Source organism: Bradysia coprophila (genome assembly GCF_014529535.1).
Source record: "Bradysia coprophila strain Holo2 chromosome IV unlocalized genomic scaffold, BU_Bcop_v1 contig_5, whole genome shotgun sequence".
Lineage (NCBI taxonomy): Eukaryota > Metazoa > Arthropoda > Insecta > Diptera > Sciaridae > Bradysia > Bradysia coprophila.
In genome coordinates this window covers 4,165,601-4,180,916 of record NW_023503374.1, presented here as the reverse complement: position 1 = coordinate 4,180,916, position 15,316 = coordinate 4,165,601, and the positions used below count along the sequence as shown (strand labels likewise).

At 37.9% G+C, this 15,316-nt stretch overlaps 1 long non-coding RNA gene across 1 annotated transcript; it reads right to left on the bottom strand.

Moving 5' to 3' along the window:
• Positions 1–292: 292 nt before the first annotated feature.
• LOC119071831 lies at positions 293–1,265 on the bottom strand. Its single transcript, XR_005086735.1, has 5 exons — positions 1,232–1,265; positions 759–788; positions 629–703; positions 400–568; positions 293–332 (listed from the first exon to the last, which is right to left on the bottom strand). It is a non-coding gene; the product is annotated as an uncharacterized LOC119071831 (long non-coding RNA).
• Between the last annotated feature and the right edge of the window lie 14,051 nt (positions 1,266–15,316).

Sequence of the window (15,316 nt, the reverse complement as noted above, 5' to 3'; positions counted from 1 at the left end):
GGTCGAATGACCCGATTCGATTGGAGGCACGTCGTCGTGGTGATCAATTGAATTGCGGTCGAATGCAACCGCCGGCTGTACCTTGAACGACGATGCGTTCGGTTGGTGTGCGTCGATCTCGGCAATGATGGTGGAATGACCCAATTCGATTGGAGGCACGTCGTCGTTGCGATCAATTGAATTGCGGTCGAATACAACTGAATTCCGGTCGAATGGGTCTTGAATTCTAAATAGACGAACGACTGGGTTCCACGCCATGTTCAACCGAAGCTCATTATTTCCGTTTACCGTGACTTCCAATATCGAGTTAACGTTGACATTTTCCGACGTATCTAGGTTTGATACAAATGTATTCAAAGAACTTTTTAAATAACAGAAATTGTAGCTCGTGAAGCTTACCAGTTGACTCGTGGCTGTCCCTCAAATGGCGAGTTACATTGCCAAGATTCCACCCCAGCTTTAATCTATCTTTTCGCAATTGAGGTGCCGACTTATACTGGCAGAACGGACATACAATCTTCTCGTCTGCTGGATCAATCAAATGCCATCCTGGCACATTACGGCAGATCTACAATAAATCTCTTAATAATAATCTGCTTGTGAAGACTAGTTTTATTACCGTATTTACCTCAAATAGCTTCGCGTCGAAGCTTTCAAATATTGTGCTTGCTTGTTCAATCAAATGTTGCTTCATACTCGCATCCTTAATATTAAAAAAATTAGCTCACGGTCGGTACTATTATTATTTATCAAATTACCGTTTTAAGTATTTGGTACGCTGAAGGACACTATAAAAAATTAAAGTTGATTTTCAGACTATTTCTTGTATGTTTATGAATTGTGTGTGTGTGTGTGTTCTGGTAATAAGTTTCATAAAATTTGGTGCTTCTTTATACAAGAAAGCCGAATATAAAAATAGGTTCGAACGCGTTTGCGAATTATGTGTATCCGTGGTATCCAGGATACCGGGAAATTTCTGAAAATCTTTTTAGGACATCGGTAAATCGAATTATAGCTGCACAAACCAGCGAAAAATGTATGTAGCGGGAAGTCACTTTTACATTTTTGGATACCGGGAAATCCGGGAAATCTTGACTCGGATACCGGGAAGAAAACATAATTTGCACACGCGTTCGAAATGACAGTAATTAGGGAAAATTTCGGTTTAACGTAGATTATATGTAGATAACACACCATTCTAGCAAACTAATTTTTAAAATAAAAGAATTACCGAAGCGATCAATTGATGATTTCGTTTGTCTGGAAAGCGGACTTCGTCTTCATCTACCCGCTGTCCCTATGAAATTGACAAAAATATTTTTATGCTAGACAAATTAATCTTTTTTACCGAAAGGCAAATATTATCGATCTAAACAAATGAATGTATTACCGAATTGACTAAAATTCGCTTTCGTTTCGTCGGAGGTGGATTGTCATTTTCAACCATTCTCTGGTAACATGAAATTTACAAAAGTGAAACATAAAATATTTACGTCTGCAGGCATTTTATAAATTACCTTGACGGCTTCTTTGAACCGAAGGCGATCTCCGATATTCGGGAGAAGCTCAGTGATTTCATTTGCGTTTAACTGAACGACTTGATATAATTCGATACAGTGCTCTGCAAATAAGATTGAATGCTATAGGAGGAAACTGCTAACAGTTAATACTGGACATTAGACGGAATTTCTAAACATAATTATCCGTAGCAAAATATAGCGTTTCATACTTTAAAATGACTTTTCAGGTTTCAGAGGTTCGAAAAAAATAGATTTTACGTTTTAAAACACAAACTCTAATCGAAATATAATTATTCTGAGGTTAAATAATACTAAAACTTACTGGAAAACGTCTCCACTGCAGTCTTTAGACCACAATTAGTGAGAAATTCTTCCATTCTTGGCTGATAACTGTGATATGGGATAACTTGATCACTCTTATGAATTTTATAACGATTGCGACAACACTTGTAATAGGACTACTTGATCATTTTTACGAATATTGATTGCGAACTGCGCGACGCGTACCGGTAAAAAAAGGAATTTCTTATACATTTCGGGCGCCATACATTTAAAATATCGATCGGAATTACAATCTTGTTTATATTGAACACTTCGTATTTTCATTTATTTCTGTCGTTGACGGTTTGTGTATACACTTTTGATTAAGTCTCAAAATATCAATTGTCATTCACAATTCCCGTTTCATGTAAGTTTCAAGTAATAATTAATCAATAAATCAAAATTTTAATAAATTGATGTCTAGATACGCTAGATGCCAAAAAGTTGATACGGAGGTGGAAATAAGTTGATACTAAGATAACTTCATATCAAGATGCAAATAACTTGATACCAAGACGAAAATAACTTGTTACCGACACTGAGAGAAATTGATGCCAATATGTTAAAACCGTGATACCAAAATGTAAACAATTTGATACCCAACCATCGCGTGTGGAAATTATGTTTTCTTCCCGGTATCCGAGTCAAAATTTACCGGTAACCAAAAACGTAAAAGTGACTTTCCGGTACATACATTTCTTGGTGGGTTTGTTAGGCAGTGCTTCGACTTCCCGGTATCTGAATTTTTTTCCAAAAAAAATCTTGGTAGATAGGATACCGCGGTTACCCATAATTTCCACACGCGCCCAACCAATCTGCCTTGATACCAAATTAGAAATCACTTGATACCAAGACAGAAATCACTTGATACCAAGACAGAAATCACTTGATACCAAGACAGAAATCACTTGATACCAAGACAGAAATCACTTGATACCAAGATGACACTCTTGGAACAATACTAACAATACTTGGAAATAACTTGACACCAAGGTGTAAATAACTTGTCGGCAACACTGAGAGAAATTGATGCCAATATGTTAAAACCGTGATACCAAAATGTAAACAATTTGATACCCAACCATCGCGTGTGGAAATTATGTTTTCTTCCCTGTATCCGAATCAAAATTTCCCGGTAACCAAAAACGTAAAAGTGACTTTCCGGTACATACATTTCCCGGTGGGTTTGTTAGGCAGTGCTTCGACTTCCCGGTATCTGAATTTTTTCCAAAAAAATCTTGGTAGATAGGGTACCGCGATTACCCATAATTTCCACACGCGCCCAACCAATCTGCCTTGATACCAAGATAGAAATCACTTGATACCAAGACAGAAATCACTTGATACCAAGACAGAAATCACTTGATACCAAGACAGAAATCACTTGATACCAAGATGACACTTACTTGATACCATAATTTTCTTGGAACAATACTAACAATACTTGGAAATAACTTGACACTAAGGTGTAAATAACTTGTCGGCAACACTGAGAGAAATTGATGCCAATATGTTAAAACCGTGATACCAAGATGTAAACAATTTGATACCCAACCATCGCGTGTGGAAATTATGTTTTCTTCCCTGTATCCGAATCAAAATTTCCCGGTAACCAAAAACGTAAAAGTGACTTTCCGGTACATACATTTCCCGGTGGATTTGTTAGGCAGTGCTTCGACTTCCCGGTATCTGAATTTTTTTCCAAAAAATTCTTGGTAGATAGGATACCGCGGATACCCATAATTTCCACACGGGCCCAACCAATCTGCCTTGATACCAAGATAGAAATCACTTGATACCAAGACAGAAATTACTTGATACCAAGACAGAAATCACTTGATACCAAGATGACAGTTACTTGATACCATAATTTTCTTGGAGCAATACTTGGAAATAACTTGACACTAAGATGTAAATAACTTGTTACCAACACTGAGAGAAATTGATACCAAGATGCAAATAACCTGATACCAAGAAACCAATAACTTGATACCAAGATTGCAGTCACTTGATACCGAGATGCAAATAATTTGATAACTAGGTTGCTGACATTTTGATACCAAGCCAAAGATAATTTGATACCAACTGAAAATAACTTGATACCAATATGCAAATAACTTGTTACCAAGATGCCAATAAATTGATACCATAGCGGCAGTTTCGGAGAAGTCTTCAGTGAATCTATTTAATGCTAAAATAAATCAAACACAGCATACAAAATTATGGTCAATAGTACCAATTCTGTTACTTTTGAAGCTGAGTCCTCAGAACTATCATACAACACACAAAACGCAATTATCACAGAAATATTCTGGAAAATATTTCTTTGTTAAAATCAAGTTCTCAAAGCTATCATTAAAGAGTTATTTAAATCTCCATCAACATAAAATTAATTGAAAAAAGAAAGAAAAAATAACGACACACTCACATACACGAGCGTAAACCCGAAACTGAAGATAAGAAAAATGGACCAGACCCTACCGTATAAACCTTTTTAAAATCAGCAAAGCCGGAACATAAATTAAACTTTACTTGAAACAAACCTAAAATTACAACCGAGAAAGGGATCTGCTAAAAGAATTAACCGAAATTATTATTCCTGCCATGATTGAATGAAGATAAACTTACATAATCCGACATATTATTTAAAACGGATAGTAGCGAACAAATTCATTACAAGGATAAAACTCTTTTCATTTTCGCATGATAGAGGTGGCTCTCCTCCACATTAAATGATTAAAATAAAGTTAGAAGATAAATCGAACGAAAATCGTGGCTTACAAACTAACCCTCCGGTTCGGTGAATCTTTCGATGCATTTCTATAAATTGAAAAAGATTCTTGAATTTCAATGAAAAGTTTTTTTTTTGGTCGGAATTACTTTTCGGTTACAATATTCTTTAAATGATGTGTGTAGTAGATAGCACTTTTAATCCATTCGTAACTTCCATTATACATTTCCTTCTCAATCATTAACTCAATAATTATTTACTTATCAGTGAATTGAACGAAAAACTTCGATGGAATAGCAAAATCTTTGCAATCGCACTAGCATTCCATCATACATAGTTCATAGATTCTTTTTACTTCGCTTGGAGAAAACGTAAATCGACACGACCCATTTGAACTTCTGAATATAATCATTTGCAGGGGTCCCACTCAAAATCTCGTGTCATTCGGTAGGACATGTAGGACAATATTTTCTCATTGTCACTAGGACTTTTTCATAGTCAGAAATTGTTTTTAAATCATATTAGTCGAAAAGTTTTTCCACGGTGAATTTTCCAATTTGTATTTAGAAAATGAGCGTAATATGTGGATCAACACGGTTTCAGTCTATTACAAAATGTTCAACACAATTTATTTCAGGAGTCAACATAATTACGTAATTCTTCCTTTCTTGTTCTACTTTTCTTAACCTTGTACTCAGGCTTGACTTCTACTATCGGACCAATATTAAGGGTGTTACGGCTAATTTTCGAAATGAGGAACACAAGAAATATTTCACAAATTCAAAACACTATCCAATCGGGCCCGTAGCCAGCGAGAGATATTTTTAAAAATTTCGTGTCATGTAAACTACAGAACACACTTGAACAAAATTTGTTTAAGCTATCCATATTGTATTTTTTGATTAATTCCCGCCTTTATCCGAATTTTCCAGATCTGCTCCTAGTTAAGCTTTTTAACAGATTGTTGGTGATATTGCGATTTTCACTTATAAGTTGACTTTCCATCTCCTTGGTAAAAAAATTCGACTAGAGACTACAGTAGAATACGAAGAAAAAATATTTTTATAAAAAAGTATTAGAATGCAAGGATTACACGGAAAATTTAAAGTCAAAAAATGGAAAAGTGAGTAAAAGTAACAGAAATAGTTGCTAGAAATACTTGATTTTCAGATCAAAAAGTTGGTAAAAAGTGGGTTTTTAGGAACTTTTATATCCTATTTTTACGCGAAGCCAAAAGGAATTTATAACGTTGAAGAGAAATCAGTATATATAGAATTGACTGAAAAGCAGAACCGCATTTTTGTGCCAATTTCTACATAGAAGGTGTTTCTGGCAGACATTGATAGAAAAATTACGGACTCCAGGAAAAAGTTAGTGAAACGAAGCAATAATGGGAAAGGTTAAGGCGATGGAATTTTGTTTCAAAGCTTCGCGTTAAAAAATTTTAATGGAGGTTGCAAGTGATGAACTTTTTTTTTCAAAGTAAAACCGCCAGGGTAAAATTTGTTGCTTTAATGTTTATGTTCAATCAAACAGACTTCCATCCTCCTTCATCAGAATTATAATAGCAATTTTAAGGCTCAACATTTTTTTAAACCTCTTGTTCTTTTGTCTGTGGCTTTCATTTGATGTTTTTTTCATTGAAACTTTATCCATTACTGGTTCAAAACCTGGAATATTACCAGGAAATTTTGTATGAAAGTTGCAGGTTTACAAGTAAACCTGACACCTGACAGTTTTAAATCTGATCAGATCAGCTTCTTTTTCATAGACTTAATTACCTGCCCAGACTTGAATTTTGAAAATGTATGAAGCTTACACTTCGGTCTGAACCTCCTCCACCATAAAACACTAACAAAAAAGTTTCGAAAAACTCAGCTGTTGCAGGTAACTTTGTCTCCGGGTGATCTACAATAGCTGCCACAGCTATTAGATTAATGTAGATTACCTGGAGACAAAGTTACCTGCTAAAGGTGAGTAGTTCGAAACTTTTATGTCAGTGTAAGCTAGCGTTCTTTTTGAATGACCTCTAACTCTAAAGAATTCAAGCAATGGTGCAAATTAGTACTGGTGATAAAAACGTAGATTAATCTGCGAGAATACTAAAAACCACAAATATAAAAAGTAGATTATCATCAGTAAAATAGATTCGAGTCGACACTAACTTTGGAGGTAATATTGCTAAATGCTATGTAAAAGACTAGATAAAAGAAAAATTTCAAGCGCCGCAGGCGAAATTTTTCAAATCTAACATAGTTTCCAACCTGTTTTAAGTGATTTTGAAAAAAGTGAGTGATGGGACTGAAAATAGTTGAAAACGATGAGAAATCGAGCAAATAGTTGCTCACTTTGTCTGATGTTGAAAATAGTTGAGAAAAGTGAGTGCGTGGAATCCCTGAATGGCAGAGGTGTCCTACGCAGGGCAAGTAAGACGAATTTTCAAAATTTGAGACAAAGTAGGACTGTGGGGGCGCTGCATCTGTTATTGACATCGACGAAAACTGAAACGATTAGCTTTAGCTAATATGACTTTATCTACGAAAAGGTGCGCAATAACAAATGATGTAAAAGAATGGAAGTAATTCGAACATAAGAAGTAATAGACCAAATTGGCGACTTGAATAGACTCGAATTTATGTTACATACTAGTAATATGATTGGTGTGCGTAAAGGTCCATAATTATTGTCACGGAATTCTTCAGACTCGATATACTATGCTGGGTATATACTTTCCTATTCTGTGAAAGGCATGCAAAGTTAAAGAAAAATTAGACTAATTGGGGATCATAAATTACGTAACGTTTTTTCGGTGCAGTCATCGAAATTGAATCTTAATTAAATCGAGAAGTACGCGCTCTGCAAAGTTAAAACTATGTTCTACGTTGGAGGTACATCAAAGTCTTATTTTCGCAGAGCTGATTGATTCGAGGACTAATTTGGTGTATACATTGATGTAATTCAAACGCATAAAACTCTTTAACTAGATTTAACATTTAACTGAATTATTGCGCACATAGCGATCCACTTTCACTTAAATTCCGAAAATTCATAAAGCCGATGCCACAAACTTATGAAGAACAATGCCACAAACAATGAAGAACCATCTGTGGTTGACAAAAACTAAAACGGTGAGCTCTAGCTAATACGGCTTTAATACCAAAGTGTGCGCTAAAACCAATGATGTAAAAGATTTGAAGTGAAGAAAGATCTGCTGAAAATACTTCGATTAGAAGAAGTAATAGACCAAAGTGGCGATTTGAATAGTCTCGTCTTTATGCCAGTAATATGATTGGCGTGTACGTACTACTCGAGCCAAAGTATTATATAGTGACTATTTGCACCGTGTGCAAATAGCCAAAGTATTATAAAGTGACTATTTGCACCGTGTGCAGCGAGCCTTTTCCAAGTCTTTAACCATTTCTAGAAACTGAATCTGTTCCAAAGTTGACCAAAGTGACTATTTGCACACTGAAGAACTTGGTACCAGAAACTGTATTTATTTCACGGAAACCGAAAATTGTCAATTTTAGTAACTTATATTATTGAAACATTTTCATATTACATATATTTCGGTAAGAAAATTGTTAAGAAAAAGCCATAAATGAAAAAAAATAATAATTCGGCCAGCCAACTGAAAAGGCTGCAAGAAAATTTACAACGATTGAAAAAAAAAAACAAGTGAATCAGCTTGCAAGTATCTTTCAATTTCAATCGATAAATAGTTCAAGAAATAGTTAACGTTACGAAAATGTTTCGAAAAAGATTGATGCCTCCTATTACAAAATCTACCCAGTACATCAGAAAAAGGAGTGACATTTTCTTTTACAAAATGTAACAATGAAGAGTATTACTCCTTCTATAAAATGCTTCGAAAAAGGTGTGATATTTCCTTTTACAAAATGTAACATTAAAGAGTGTTACTCCTTCTACAAAATGCTTCGAAAAAGGAGTGATTTTTCCTTTTACAAAATGTAACAACGAAGGAGTAATACTTCCTTCTACAAAATGTAACAATGAAGAGTATTACTCCTTCTACAAAATGCTCCGAAAAAGGTGTGATATTTTCCTTTTACAAAATGTAACAATGAAGAGTGTTACTCCTTCTATACAAGGAGTGATATTTCATTTTACAAAATTCTTCGAAAGACAATATTAACGAAGTGAGTGAAGCTTTCTTTTAGTGTGCAAATAGTCTCTTCATAATACTTTGGCTATTTGCACACGGTGCAAATAGAAACTGTATTATAAAGAGACTATTTGCACCGTGTGCAAATAGCCAAAGTATTATAAAGTGACTATTTGCACCGTGTGCAAAGCCAAAGTATTATAAAGTGACTATTCGCACATTGTGCATATAGCATCAACCTAAAGACTTTCCAAATGATTACCTACATTTGATTCTGCTAGGCGCACAAAAGACATGGACGATGTAAAAAATTATTATAAGAAATTATCGGCTGCTCAGATTAGAGATGAGCGGGCCGACGTTTTTTCAATACCCGACCCGACCCGGTCCGATCCAATTTTTTGAACCCGAGCCCGACCCGACCCGAGACTTTTCTCTTCGCGGCCCGACCCAACCCGACCCGAAAAACTCATCGGCCCGACGTGACCCGACTTTTTTTTACTATAAGAAATTTAATGAAAAATCATTTTCTACGCATAAAAGCTTTGCAATAATCTTATACGCGAAGTGAAATAATAAAATAAGTTAGTGTTTCATGCTTTATAGGCTTTTATTGGCTAACTTTAAATTTGTATTTCTAAGTCGGGCCGGCCCGAAATTTTGTTTTCAAAGTCCGACCCCACCCGGCCCGAATGAATTTTCAAAACCCGGACCCGAACCCGATCGGGCCGGGTCGGGTCGGGTCGGGTCGGGTCGGGCCGATGTATTTCGGGCGGTCCGCTCATCTCTAGCTCAGATTGCTTCAGTTGATTCAATTGTAAAAACTATTGCACAAAGAGAGCCATCAGAATTTGCGAGGACTGTTTGAAGTACTGGAAAGGAACGGAATTCCGAATTTCCTTTTTTATACTGGACCCGTGATCTTGAAAGGCATCTTATCCCCTCAAAACTATAACAATTTTCTCGCTCTACATTGTGCAGTCCGTATATGTTCGAGTTCCTTCGTTGATTCACATTTACACGTCGCAGAAAAACTTTTTAAATTTTTCGCCGAATTATATGGATGACAAAGCGTCAGCTATAGAATTTATAACATTGTACACATTCCCAGGAACGTCGAACGTTTTTGAAAGTTGGACTCGTTTCGTTGCTTTACCACAGAGACAAAATTGACTTTTTGAAGAAACTGTTAGGGACAGCACATAACGACATAAGCCACTCGAACAGGCTATAAATCATTTGGCTGAAATGGACATTTTAGATCCAAAAGAAAGAAAAAGCATCGAACTGAAACTTGTGAAGAAACACATAGATGATCATGATGCTTATGAATTACTTTTCTTTAAAGACGTGAGAATCGACACTTTGGACAAAAGTAAGTGGTTGCTAACCGAAAGCAATGACATTGTTGAGTTTCAGAAAGACAAATACTTGGAGGGTCGTCTGCTTATATTTGGCTCAAAAATCAAACAGAAACATGATTTTTACGAGATGTTACTGAAGTCTTCCTTGCTTCATATTAAGCTTCAAATGGAAAGACCGAAGTGCCTCAAATATACGATTGAAAAGAGTCTTTATTCCAATTCATTCTACACAGCACAGTAATTACAGAACATAAAAATGAAAGAAAGAAGAAAAGAGAAGAAAAACAACTTGATCAATGCAGATGGTAGATCTCGTCCAGTGCGGCACCCTTCGGAATGCAAGCGTTGACAGACATTGCATTTCCCCGCTGGATAGCCAGGGAAAATCTTTGGAACAAATAATGTCTCGCCTTCGCCTCGCCTGTCAGTCTAATCATGTGTGAGCCAATTTTGTTGAGTAAATTGATAGCTTCCTTCGACCATGGACCGAATGTCTCCACCCCGACGGCGACGAAATGGTAATTTGCCTTTATCAACGAGTATTTGGAGTGCTTTCGAGCGACGGCTCTTTCTGAGGCCATTCCTGGTGTTTTGATTCTGCCAGACATGTTAGAAACGGCGAGTGAATCCGCGCAGGTCGCGTCCCAAACGAGTGATTTACCTCTCTCCCAGGCGGTGTACGTAATGCCATCAGGTCTTTTTTTCCGGTCGTCTCGATATAATCCAGTTGGCTCAAGCAAGGATGGCATGTTGATTGTTCCCAAACCTTGATGCAATATTCGGTTCAACTCAGCATGGCGGAAGTATTTTCCCGGATTCTTCTTGCAATGAAGGGCGTGCCTACCCAATTCGTCCACAGCTTTGCCGCACACACATTCGAACGGATGACAGATTTTTGATCCGAGACGCAGGCCAATACATATTCGCATCACATCGTTATTCAGAAAAGTGCCAATATTCGGGCTAGGAATAACATTCAGCCAGGCTCCTGACATTTTGTTTTGCAACAGGTCAAAACGAAACTGTTCAACTTCGGTTGTGAATGTTAGCTGCGATATCAGTCGGTTGATATTGATTCGGTCCCAAGCAAATTGTGACTTCAAAATTTCAGGCTTGAGTTCGTTGTTGACTTCATTCCACTTGTTCAATGCTTCCATCATGTATGGCATATTTGACTCGTAGTCCTGAACATAGGTTAGTGTAGACACGATGTCTTGTACTCCATACACTGAGGATAGGAACGCTGGGAGAGATATGTCTGTGAACGAACGAATACCTAAACCTCCAAAGTTCACTGGTAAAGTTGACTGAATCCATTGTGTTTCGGTCAGCTGCACGTTGATTATATGCTCCAATGCCGATTTCAGCTGCATGTCCAGATCTTGTAGCAAAGCAGTAAATTTCCAAAGCGGGGAACACCTGAGCAAGTACACCAGCTTCGGGATTGCCATACAATTTTTCAAGATGAACAGCGCGTAGTGTGTTTGTAGTGACGATAGGCGACCGATGAGGACGTCAATCTTTTGAAATTTTCTTCTTGTGAACGGTTCGATGGTACTTTCGAGTATGGGTGAGCCCAAAATCTCTAGCTCGTCGTCAGTGACTACTTTGATTCCAGGGGCTAACAGCTCGAACTGACTTACAACATTATCATTCGCCCGACCATTACAGAAATAGATTTCGCATTTTGCGCTGTTGAGCTCCAGACCAATCGATTTTGCTCTGTCTTTGATAGTCGACAGATCCGCGAGTACCTTGGCTGGTGTGTCACCAAGAGTACCGTCGTCAAGGTACCAAACATTGAATTCAGCCTACAAACTCATAAGAAATGGATGGATTGCGAGACTGAAAATTAGCGGACCGGCCGGGTCGCCTTGTTGAGCGCCGACTCTTGATAAAATAATTTTATTCCCATAGGCGAGGAATGTCGGCCGTAGATAGCACTGACTGAAGTAGTGATAGAGCTGAGGAATTTTATCTTTAATTTCCGCGAGCATAACGTCTCTTTCGACGCTGTTGAATGCATTTTTAATGTCAACTTTGAGGATGAGCTTACATCCATTTCTCGGATTGCGCACATACGACCTGATGGCGTGGACAGCTGCTTCACATCCAAACTTTACACCGAAGCCTATTTGACGTGGTCGCAGATAATTGATCATATCAGATTTAACGGAGAAACAGGCGATCTTCGAAGTTAACCTTCGTAGGGTCGTGCCAATTGCTATTGGCCGGAGGCCACCGTCTTTCTTTTGCAGTGCACACAGCGATGCGCCATACATCAGCTCGCACACCTCATCATTTAGTTTTCCTGCTAAGAAGAAATTATTGAGCTTTGTAATCGATTGAAGTGCACGATTACCCGATTCGCCTGCCGACATTGAAATGATGTCCTTGAGGTGTTGTGGACTCAGACCATCGCTTCCAGCACTTGACCCGTTGGCAAATGACATAATTGCTGAATGTACCATGTCAAAATCCACTTGCAGCGGTTGAATTGAATCGTCAGGTTCTGATGGAAAATTTTGAAGTCTTGAAGGCTCCGGATGTTTATTTTCTAGCTCGGTGAAAGTCTCATCGCATTCCCTGGCTATTGTGTCTGTTGAACTAATCAATCTGACTGCCCCACGTATGTCGAAATCGGCTAGCTTAGCTTCAATACGACTGGTTAACGTTGATTGTTTTTTAGAGGACACTCGGTTGTTTTCCACCGTAGGCAATATACGATTTAACATCCATAAAAACTAAAATGTTTGCCGTGTCTTCTGAGGGTGGACGCTCTAATACTCAAGAAGGAGGAATAGATGGGAAGCGAAGGCTGCAATGGTTCGTTCGAGGGTTGCCTGAGCGGTATCAAAATCTGCGACGCTTGACAATAGACAATAGACAAATTTATCCTTGGTGCCAATATCTTCAGGCAACACCAATCTTGCCAAAAATCGAATCAGTCACTGTCATGGCTATGGTTCACATGATAGACGTCGTGAAGATTTATTATCAGCAAAGTGGTTTTTACAAAGGGAATTGGACAATCCTTGCGAGCACAGGGCTCACATAATGGAGAAAAGAATGTAAAAGAACAAAAATTGCTTCGTTCGAATATAGAGAACGCTTGTTGAAAGTGATCGTGGGTATTTTACGTCAGATATGGATAATATATAAAAAGAAAGATTCTAACAACGTAATCGATGAGTTTTTCTGTAATATGTAAAAGTCCCAGCAATCTAGAAAACAATTCTTAGACATCAAAGTCTTTGAATGAAAAAATATTGAAAAAAGGAAAATGGATTCAGAAAATCTATCGTTTACACATGGGTGGTATTACTATGAGGAGGAGGCGGTTTCAGGAAATGAATCGCAATTGAAAATCAGGTTGTGATTATTCTGTACATTACAGAATACTATCGTAGAGAAACGTATGGTCGAGGCCATCATCCACCAACCACTTCATCAACCGAATCACGACAAATTCATGAACCTCACTCAGGCAGACATTACTAACAATGGTTAGCTTCGCAGTAATTTTTTTTTTTAGCCCCGTACGAAGTACTGGGGGCTTATAAGATTAATATGCCGTTTGTAACATGTCGAATTGGAAGCAGCCAGTAAGGGCAAAGCATTTGGTTATGTTCATAGATGACAAATCCGCAATAAAAAAAATGTCCGTCCGTCCGTCCGTCCGTCCGTCCGTCCGTCCGTGACCCCTCTAGCTAGAGTAAATCACAACCTTTTTTTAAAATTCTTTTTTTCCCCGATTGGTATCGACAAAAGTAAGGTCAAGTTCGAAAATGGGCATGGTAGGGTCGGCCCTTCCAGAGCTAGGGCCCTATAGGTGTTTTTCAGTCTTTCGACGATATCTACCGAAATGCGCACGCAATAGCTGCTTGTGATATATCAAATGAAAGGTATTGACGAGTAGAACAAAGTTGCTGAACATTGTTTTTGGGTAAGATGCAACGTGGGCTTGTTGGGAGGGCTCAAAGGTCGTTACTCGGCCCTAGGTGTTTTTTGCACATAGATCGAGTAAATCTCATCCGATTTTGCTAGTTTTAGTTTTTTATGGAAGGTAATTGAATACCGAAAAGAACGTGACGAAAAAAGTTTCAAATTAGGGCCCTTGGACTAAGGCCGCTACTCGGCCCTAAGTGTTTTTTGCACATAAATCGAGTAAATCTCATCCGATTTTGCTAGTTTTTGTTTCATTTGAGAGATAATTGAATGCCGAATAGAATGATGGCGAAAAAAGTTTCAAATTTGGGCCCTTGGACTAAGGCCGCTACTCGGCCCTACGTGTTTTTTGCACATAAATCGAGTAAATCTCATCCGATTTTGCTAGATTTAGTTTTTTATGGAGTCTAATTGAATACCGAAAAGAACGTGGCAAAAAAAGTTTCAAATTTGGGCCCTTGGACTAAGGCCGCTACTCGGCCCTAAGTGTTTTTTGCACATAAATCGAGTAAATCTCATCCGATTTTGCTAGTTTTTGTTTCATTTGATAGATAATTGAATGACGAATAGAATGATGGCAAAAAAGTTTCAAATTTGGGCCCTTGCACTAAGGCCGCTACTCGGCCCTAAGTGCTTTTTGCACATAAATCGAGTAAATCTCAACCGAGTTTTTGTTTCATTTGAGAGGTAATTGAATACCCAATGGAAAGTTGGCAAAAAATTTTGGGTTTCTAAAATAATGTCGTAAATTGTTGGTTTTATTTGAAAGGTACTTCGTACGGGCTTTCGTAATTGCGCTATGCGCAATTTAAAAAATGAACAGTTTCAGTAAATTTGACAATGCGCAACTTGACTTGCATTTTGGTAACAGACGCATTAGAGGGTTGTAGACGTATTAGGGTTCCGGGCTTATTAGGGCTACGGACGTATAATGGTTGCGAACGAAATAGAATTACGGGTTGTACGGGGCTAAGTCGCAGCAAACGCTCCGACTGTTCTGATGCCTTGTTTAAAGGTAACTTTACAATACTATGACACCGCATATCGCTCTTATACAGGTTAAAGAAAATAGATGCGCACTGCGCACACACTTCCTTGACCGAAACCATATTATTCAGCACCCTAGGTCTTGGGGAAGCCAAAGGAAGCCGATTCTCCATATCGTATCGTAGGCGGAGGACAAATCAATAAGTAGCCTTCACTGTGGTTCGTCATTGCCAGCAATTGCTCAACATACACCCGATTTTCTCTGAATCCCGCTTGATCATCAGGAAGAACATTATCAAGTAATAAAGCTTCGATAGAC